Genomic DNA, 10,116 nt, shown 5'->3' on the forward strand with positions numbered 1-10,116 from the left:
CCAGGAAAATGTTCTCTTTTGAAATAAGATTTTCTGTCCATATGTTAGGTCTGCTGTAACTTTGTGTGTTCTGTTTTGTTCAGTTTGAGTAATTTGAGAAGCATCTTTACTTGGCTGTTGTGTCTGTCAACATGCTTATTGCTGTGTCTTTTTAACACCAGTATGCTGAAGTAACACAAGATATATTGTTTTTTGGGCTATAAGTAGTTTTTTTAATGAAATGAATCACTTTTTTATTGCATGTGTGTGAAGGGGTTGTAACCTCAAATAAAAAAAATCTGTTACCTCTGATGGCCAGTATGCCTATTCCTATGTGAAGACTCCGGGTCCGAGTACACACAGCAACAACACTGCAGTTAACAACATTGAGTCTGCTAAAACCAAAAAATGACCGGCTTCCAGCACAACACAGACTCCAACACAAAAGTATAAAAACCAACAACAAAGTTTTATGTGCTAAAGCCCCTAAGGCCAAACGAGAATCATCTTTCGGATACGCTTGAGTCACAGAGAGACCTTCACTTTGTTTTGAAACCGACAAAACCGACACAGAATTTGTTTATACTAACCTATAGTGATGCAATAAAGGGCCAGCTAATTTAATATAAGCATGGACCTGCCGGTGGTAGGAAGGTACACAGCTTCTCCACCGGTCTCAGTCGCTGTAACATGACCCACATAATATACAATAACGCAACATAACAGCGCAGGAAAACAACACAGTGGAAGACGTGTTCACTACAGTAATGTTACTTACTACGGTCTAACTGTTATAAAGTGTGGCAACAATCTCTATCCCAGTATGTCAGATTATGCTTGCTTATGAATTTGAGCGAGTAGTATGTAGCTGTAGTACCGGAGGCTGCAGTTTCAGGACCGCAATCCTAGGACCGGAACTGCATTTCTAGGACCCTTGTTTACTTTGATACTGCTAACTAGCTGGCTGGCTGGCTAGCTTTGTTACTCTTGACAGCCCCCCGAAGCGAATTACCCTTGCCACAAACAATCACCGAGTGTGCGCCTAAACCTAAGTTATTGATTATATGCATGTCGACCGGTTAACCATACAGCTGCGCACTTCGGCCGCTAGCAGACAGGGTTAACCTCCTTTGTGTTTCTGTGCATTACCACCACCACTCCACTAGATGGCACTGTCACAAAAGAACTACCGTCCTAGAGCTGCGGTCCCAGGATTGGTCCTGAAACTGCAGCCTCCGGTACTGCAGCTAGATAATGTTGGTTTGAGCACGCATATGAGCACACAGCTGCGTGCAGTCTAAAAATGCACCACAGTGGCCGCTGAAAACTACATATAGCCCATATAAGAGTTTTGTTTAGTCTTATTTGTTTCAGAAAGTTTAGAAGCATGTTGCAGACTACTGTTGTGTTTCATTGACACTGCAGGAGTTTGTCATGATGGCTGATGAGGTCTCCATATCGCCCACACAGGCAACAGAAGAACAAGTCAGAGTTTTGTCAGACTTTTAACTCAAGAGAGGAATCTTTTCACGTGTACATCATTTTTATGTCAAATCATATCCTGAGTATCTCCGTTATACTTCCTCCATTCTCCCTTGCTGACATTAAGGTATGTTTGAATGCTTTCACAGATCACAGTCCCTCTAAGTTAAAGTCAATCCCACTACTTCCCCAAAATGGTTTTAGAGAGAAAAGCCAGACCTTTCCTTTTGACAGGGTTCAAGAGATCAGAGTTTATATTTCCTCTTGCATTACATGGGTCTCTAAATTGTCTGGTTTTGGTGGTGCTGGTGGTAGTGGGATACTGTGCTTTAAACACAGTATAGGCTGGGGTCATCATTGTTGACTGCTCTGGTGCCGCCACAGAGTAGGAAGTGGCTTATATCATCTTTGTTTTGCTCTGGCCCAGCTGTTTTTGCTCACTGGGTTGACCAGCTATCTGCTGATGCTGAGGATCTTTGATGTGTGCAGGGAGGCACTGCATAGAGGGGAATCACTCTGACACTGATGACCCCAAAGTCTACCTCCCGTCAGCCTGTTGGAGTTCAAGTTTAAACAACTGAGAAGGACTGTTTTTGTTCCCTTTTTTCTTTTTTATGGCTGCAGGGCATCTGTTCTCCAGTGTCATAGTAGCCAATGAAAACTGAGAAGGATATTTAAGTGACATTTTGTGGCTGACCATTAGCTCTGGAGATGAACTCTGTATGTAGTAGTGTATAATAAGTCCAATCAGAAAAGCTGCATACCCAACAAGTGTAAGTTTATAATGAAAAAAAAACTTAACAATTATGTTACGGTTTATTATCAAAACAAGATTTCTAGGTCCCTTAAAGCCAACTCTAGCAATTCTGTTAACGCAAAATATACTCAACAGCTGGGCAGAATATTTCACCACAGATTATGCCATTTGTACTTGCCTGCAGGTCATCCTGTGGTGTTGCTTTTATGACTAATGAACAGGTAACCCTTCACAGATGAAGCATCCCGCTTGTTCCAGGGCCTTTCCTTTTGTTTTCTGTGTGCTAACAATGCTGCCAAACCTGAATGTTATGATAAAGGCCATTCTTCTACTCAGTGATTTTGACTTTTGTTCCTTTCATCTCCCCATTTTGTCTTGCCCTGCACTTTTTCTGTGAGTAGTGTAAAACTCCTTAATTACTTTAGTTGAAACTGTGTTTTTCTTCTCTGTGTCTTCTCTCCTAATTTTATGGGTTTGTTTATTTATCCCTTTATATTACACATCATGCTTTTGAACACACATGTTTTACACATAGATCTTTCATTTCAATTATCTGCCTGTAGATGAATGCTGTCAAGCTGTTGAACTTTTATTTAATCTAGCACTACTACATACTAGGATACATTGTGTGGGTAAATCAGGAAGCCTGTGATTTAAGGCTTGTATATCAGCTTAAATGACTCTGTTGAACAAGCTAAAATACAGTACTGGTCAAAATAGACACCGTACTGGGCCATAAATCACTGCATAGCTCGAGGTGAAAAATAGCAGCCTGACTAAGTGCAATGAAAAATGGACAATTTCATCGCGTTGACAACCCACAAGAACACATTGTCAGTTTTATTTATTGTTAAGGTCTATTGAACTCAAGAGTCTGGGACTACTGCTTTGTCAGGCAGACTCAAGGAGGAATCCCATCAAAATTTAGCACAGCTAAATTTGGAAACATGATACCATTTGTTGATGTAATAATAATAATAATAATAATAATAATAATAATAATAATAATAATAATAATAATAATAATAAGCTTTATTTATATAGCACTTATCAAACAAAGTACAAAGTGCTTCACAACAAATCACACATAAAATACAAAAACAAATAATCACATGGGTAAAAGATACAGGGAGATAAAAAACAGAATAAAAGAACAAGGATCACAATAAAGTACAACAAATATGTTCAGTAGGCGGTAAGGAAGATAAGACAAGCAAACAAAGTGATAAGAATGGTAGGGCAGGAATAGTAAAACGAGTGACAGCTCAGATAAAATCTGGATATGCTTTCTGGTAAAAGTAAGTTTTTAAAAGAGATTTAAAAGAAGAAGCCGACCCTGCCAGCCTAATTTCCTCAGGCAAGTCGTTCCAGAGCCTGGGGGCCCTGACAGCAAATGTCACCTTTTGTTCTTAGTCTGGCTCCAGGAACAGACAGGAGGCCCTTGCCAGAAGATCTTAGGCCACGGGAGGGCTCATACGGAGTTAAAATATCTAAAATATAATAAGGAGCCAAGCCATGAATAGCCTGTAATATCTAAAATCAATCCTAAAACAAACAGGGAGCCAGTGCAATGATGCTAAAACAGGGGTGATATGATCATATTTTCTTGTCCTAGTTAGGAGCCGAGCAGCTGAGTTCTGTACGGTCTGAAATCTATTTAGGGTTTTCTGATTAAGGCAAGTGAAGAGGCTGTTGCAATAATCAACAGTTTCTGCATCTGTAACATTTAAAATAGGCCTTATTTTTGCGATATTTCTAAGGTGGTAAAAGCTAGACTGGACTAGTTTAGAAACATGATGCTCAAAGCATAACTTACTATCGAATAGCACGCCAAGATTTCTTGCAACAGGCTTCACGTGTTGTAGCAGTTAGCCAGAAGAGAGCAGAATCTGATTGCAGAGATGTTGGGGACCTATAACCAGGATTTCTGTTTTACTGGAGTTAAGTTGAAGGATTATTATTAATTAATGTCAGTAAGGCAGTCCTGTAATGAACTCAGCATACTAAGGTTGGTGGGCTGTACAGGTAGGTATAACTGTGTATCATCCGCATAACAATGGAAGGAGATACCATGCCTGTAAAGTGAGTGCCAGGTGGGTCTTGGTGCTCTTTAAAATTGAATTATAATTACAAGTCAAAGTGAGTTAGGTAGGCTCAAGTATACACAAGTATTTCATCCAGGTGGTCATCATTATTGTAAATCTTGAGATTTTCTTTATGTCCTTGATGGTTACATCGCTTTTCTTTTTTCACTGCGCTAACAGGTAGTACAAAGCAAAATAGTTTGCTGTTTCATTAGTAAAAACTTGTGTAACAAGTCACACCTGGTGGCTAGATTTCAAACCCACTAATTAGAAGAGGAGTTTATAAAGGAAGGTTCTTTGCCGGCACCACTTCTTTTCTGTGGGAGGCCTGGATAGCATGACCCTCATCTTTGAAAGACCCAAAATTAGCTGATTCCCTCATACTAAACTGAGTCATTAATCAAATGTTAAACGAAAAATATCACTTAAAGCAGCAGTAGGGAATTATTTTAAAAATAACTTTTTGTCATATTTGCTAAAACTGTCATAATATCCTGACTTTAGTACCCTCCACGTGAGCGTACAGGTAGGGGGAGGGAGAGGACCATAATCTGTGAAAAATATCAGGTTCTTCTGGCTCCCCCTACTGCTTCTAAAGCCATTTGCAAGAATTGATGCTCCTGGGTCAAAACAACAAATTAGAGACAAGAGGAGTCTCCAACACAATGCGCACACATTGCGCAGCTCCCCTCCTTGCGCATGCTCTCACTCAGTCAAGCTCAATACCTTAAGCACACGGCTTCAGAAGTTTTGCAAACACAACACAATGGGTGAGAAACAACCACAAGTCACGAAAGAACCGCTCATCCCTCCTTTGCAAACAACAGAGTATATTACAAAAAATGTGTGAACACGTCTCCACGCAGAGCTTCGGCTCATTATGTTCAATGCCATGGTGCTCCTTTATCGACAAGTTGCAAAGAGGCACGATGACAAACAGTGGGGAATAACTTTTGAGGGGGGACAGTGGGGGACTAGCCTCTCATGCCTCTGAAGTCTGGGGCACTGTGCCCTGTGCCACTAAATGTTGACCGGCTCCTTCTTGTGGGTTTAGTAGCCACTAGCAGCAGAGAGAGAGACGCTGATTGTTTTGCATTGTATGGTCAATTGTTACTGACTGCTGCCTTAAGAAGAGTTTGAGGGAAATATGCTCACTTGCTGAGATTTGGAGAAGAAGAACGATATCTCTCAAGTTTTTGCATTTTGCAAGTATGCACGGCCTGGAGCCATGCAATTAGCTTACCTTAGCATAAAGACTGGAAGAGGCTGAAAACAGCTAGCCTTGCTCTGCCCAAAGATCACAAAAACATTTTGTAATCTGAACACAAACAGAAATGTTAAAATTTGAAGTTGCTGTTTAATAGGGAGTTACATGATGTATTTCTTGGCAAACTGTTTCCAGGCACTGTGACTTCATGCAGTGTCCGAGGTTAGCTGGAACCCTCACAGTGATGAGAAGTCTGTGTGGTCATTTTATAATCATTAAACTTGGATATCGTTGACATAAAGTGAAGATAAATGAAGGCTCCACATTTGCAGAATTTGAAAATATTTATTGGCGCTTCAGATGTGCACAGATCAACAAAAGTGCACTCTGGGCATAAGACAAACACAAAAGTGGCTGTAGTATAGCACAGTGACAGATTCTTAAACAAAGAGTGTGAATGCAGTGCTGGAGTATATAGGTTTCACAGTACTCCAGGTCTGGCAATGCACGAGCAATGTCTGTATGTCAAGCCATCCATCAGTCTTCATTCCTCTCTTCTGCTTCCTCCTGGCTTGGATTAGCTCGCATGAAGCCAGGATGCTATATTCTCCACCTTCTGTGAATAGCTTAAAGCCTTTGATGTTGGTTCAAATGTGAGAAAAGATCAAGAGATCAAAAACGTACTCGCATCCATGAGATGAAGCTGTAGGTCATGTCTGTCAGTTAAATCGGATGGAGCAATAGAAAGGCTGTGTTGTTAGTTTGGTGATAAGGTGGCAGGGATTTTGGAAAGTGAGACTAGATAGTTTGTCATGAGTGTTTGAAGGGTGTGGTTCAAATAGATCAAATCCACGCAAACAGCTATTTATATAAAGAAATTCCTCAGCAAAGGGGATAAGCCAAAAGGAAACCAGTAATTCTGAAAGTGATTGTTCTCCTCCCTGTGCTTTGAACTGTTTGGCCAGTGTCTGCTCATGTCTTTAATGTGAGGACGACAGGGATGGAGCCTTTCAAGAGATTAGACTGTATCAGGTTCAACATCATCCAACCCTCTCAGTCTTACTGCTGAGACATCCGGGCTTTCTTAGTTTGTGTTCTGGCAAATTGACAGCACATGATTTAATATTTAGAGTTTTCCACGTAATCTAATACGAGGGGAGACAGACAAATTTTAAGGGAAATGATTGCATGTATGTTATATCAAGTTTTTACCTGTAAGCTAGGACATTTTTCTCCAGGATATAGACCTTTATGAATGTTCATAGTAAATGAGAAATCTCTCTTTCGACACAGTACCATTATTTCCACAATGACAATAATTAATATAGCTTTAGAAGTTATATTCCAGTTATAGTACAGTATATTCCATTCAGTTTTTATCACCAAACCCACAAAGAGAAGAAGCAATCAAAAGGCCTCCTATAGAGTTTGTCCTATCTTTGCAAACCAGAGATTCATTTAACACAGAGCTTAACATCAAATGATTTTTGAGAAGGATATGGTGACCAGAAAGAAGGGGTCATCCTTTCTATTCAGCCATAACACTTTCATGTAGGTTAAACAGCTTACAGCGCCCTGGTATGGTGCCCTGCCCCTGGCAGCACAGGCTTAGCTGTCTGTAGATACATAGAGAGGCAGAAACGAGGATTTAATTTAATGCAGGAAAAAGGCCATTCTGTCAGTTCCATGTAATCCTTGCGCTCCTTAACTCATGGGTTGTAATCAGGCTGTAACATCAACCTTGCCAAACATTCCTTGAATACTGAAGCTTCTGTGTTTTCGTAGCGGGTACAGTTAAAAGACAGACGAAGAACCATTGGGCTGCATAAATGGCTTGAAAGAGGATAGTTTGTTGGTCCAAAAACTGTAGAATTTCCTTTTTGCCTCTTACAGTACATGAAGAAACTGGTTGCATGACCTAATGCACTAGCTTAGGAATTAAGGTGGTCGATTTGAATACATAGAATTGAACACATTTCCTCTTTTCTGTAATTAAGATCAACCACCCAGTATAGTCTCTACATTGTATTCTAAAACATAAGTTAAAATGGAATCAAAACACCAGAAGAACATGACTACACACGACAAGGGTAGTGATTTGATAGAGACCAAGATCCATCTGTGATAACTGCCTCATGCTTAATCCAATTAAAGACTTAAGATTTTAATGCAAGTTTTTTCAGTGAGTCTTACAGCTTGAAGTATGACTTTAAGGCTTGGTCACACCAGAAAGGTGCACAGTAAAAGTTACTGTAGCTGGCAAGCTAACTGCTAACACGTTATCCAGCTGGGGCATGCTAGTGAGTAGGTATTACTGACGGCTAACTCTAGTGCTAGCAAGCTTCTTTTTTTTTCCACGTGAGGAAGTGCACTGATTGCTTGATTACATTGGGAGTAATAGATTTTGCCGTGAAATATAACAAGTTATAACAAGTTTTTTAAGTTTAAGCTGCTGGTGTGACCAGGCCTTTATTCTGACTACAGTCAGTTCACTAAAGCTCTTGAGTAACGAGCAAAGCACGAAAAACTGGGTCTATGTCGGCACAAATAAAGAACCCTCACTCAGCTGATTTTAACAATGAATGACGATGATCAGACCATCAGGTACCATAAATCTGAAATCAGTCTTTTGAAAGAAGCACTGAAATAAAAAAATTTTTGTCAGTCTGTTGTTTCATACTTTAAACATTTAAAAGATTAGGTCATGGAAAAATATACTGATGTTGTATTACAATTAGAAGATGTAGTTACTCAATCTTTTTATATTAGAAAATAAATTTGTTAAAGATATGACGACTATGTACTGGTCCATACATAAATGGGCCTCAGGAAGGTAGATTTTCTATATTGATCCCTAGACATCTTGTAATCTGCTATTCCTGGTAATGAGTCAAATGAGGCAAAAATAAAAAAATGAAGAAAAGTCAACAACTTTGACCCTGATAGGATAGCCTAAGAGAGACGGATTAATACAGATAGTTTTCACAGGGGAGTGCAAAAGTGAACACCAAGCATATTCATCAACATATCTCAGCCTTGTGTTGTGCCAGAGGGAGCAGAGGTAAATGAAAGTATTTCAAAGTGGGTTGCACCTACAAATCACAGAGATACTGGGCACAATAGTAAATCTTGTCGATGGGGTGTTGAAAAACGTGACTCCATCTGCCCTGCAGTGGAATGCAGCGTTGTCTCCGATAAGAGTGAGGTCTCGCTGTAAAGCCTGAACATGCAATAGGGGCAGAGGCCTTGGAACCATTGCTGATCTAATGATATGCTACACTTTTACTTTGCACATCTGCCAAAAGAGAGAGAGAGAGAGAGAGAGAGAGAGAGAAAGCGAGAGAGGGTGAGTATGAAAAAGAGAAATCCCTTATTTAGAAAAGTATTGTTTAAAATCATTACTGCAGCAATACAGACTATTTCAGCCTAGAATAAATTGTCTTTGAGCAGCTGAAATATTTTACTGTAGCAGAAGACAACTCCCAAAAGATCTTCAGTTTATTTTGGAATAGATTTTGGATTCAGGTCACATGAGAATTACCATAAATCTCAAATGAAATTCTGGATGGGAACCTGCCATTTATAGTCAAACCTAATACATTACAGAAAATTAATGAAATGCCTCTCTAATCTGGAATAATAATTAAATAAATGCCAGCAATGTCCATCATATGACCTATGTCAGTGTTAGCGATGGCGCCAAGTATAGCTTACCAACCACAGGTAACATAGAGTTCAAGTATAATCTGGGGATAGCAGAGGTCTTATAAACTCTAGTGTGCAATGTTTGTGATAACATTCCCAAAAGCCTTGACAAAATATCGCCCATGGTTCCAAAATCAGCCTAGAGCGATTGAAAGTAAATTGGTGTTTTTCATTGGACAGCGTCAAAGACTACAGCTCTCAGGATACTCAATATGCAATCAAATTTGGCATGATTATAAAGGCTTGCAAACTACTGTCCGATGCTACACTGCAAGCTGATGCCTCTGCACTCACTTTGAATTAAAGTTCCTTCCATACGATGGTCTGTCAGGTTGTGAAAAGCAGTGTTAGGAAGTGACAGAAATTAATATACAACAATCAGATAAACTGATGACCAAATCCAGGAAGGATGCACTAGAAAGCAGTAGCCAGTAGGTTCTGGGAAAGTTTCTCAAGTTCTGCCAACTAACCTGCGTGTATTGTTGCATTCCTTTATTTAACCAGGGGAGATTAGATTTAGATTGTCAGTTTTAGAAGGTAACAAAAATTGCTGAACTCACCCCTACCCCGGCCAATGTGGGAGGGTTTCACTGTTGAACGATCCAACAAGCACTTTATCTGAAGCACAATGACGCATCAATCTATTGAACCTAAAATCCCCTATTTTCCCACAGACATGACAACTACTGCAAGATGTTTACTCATGCAGATGCTTTCACTTGCAAACACTTTCTTTCTTTATTTACCATTAATTATGTGAAACTCTCAACTTCTTGTGGCATCTGTGGGAGACCTGGGTAAAAAATAGAGCTATTATTTGCATATTTCCTGACAGTGATCTCACGGTCTTTGTGAGTTTAACCAAAACACTGGTCTGCTTGCTGCCGATTTTGTTTCCTGTT

The 10,116-nt window shown here is 39.8% G+C and overlaps 1 long non-coding RNA gene across 1 annotated transcript in view; it reads left to right on the forward strand.

Moving 5' to 3' along the window:
- Positions 1–1,382: 1,382 nt before the first annotated feature.
- LOC123962440 overlaps positions 1,383–10,116 on the forward strand; it is an 11,929-nt gene continuing 3,195 nt past the window's right edge. The window contains exon 1 of the long non-coding RNA XR_006822940.1: positions 1,383–1,588. This is a non-coding gene — a long non-coding RNA (uncharacterized LOC123962440). The remainder of the gene's footprint in view (positions 1,589–10,116) is intronic.

This window comes from Micropterus dolomieu, linkage group LG22 (assembly GCF_021292245.1).
Source record: "Micropterus dolomieu isolate WLL.071019.BEF.003 ecotype Adirondacks linkage group LG22, ASM2129224v1, whole genome shotgun sequence".
Taxonomy (NCBI): Eukaryota; Metazoa; Chordata; class Actinopteri; order Centrarchiformes; family Centrarchidae; genus Micropterus; species Micropterus dolomieu.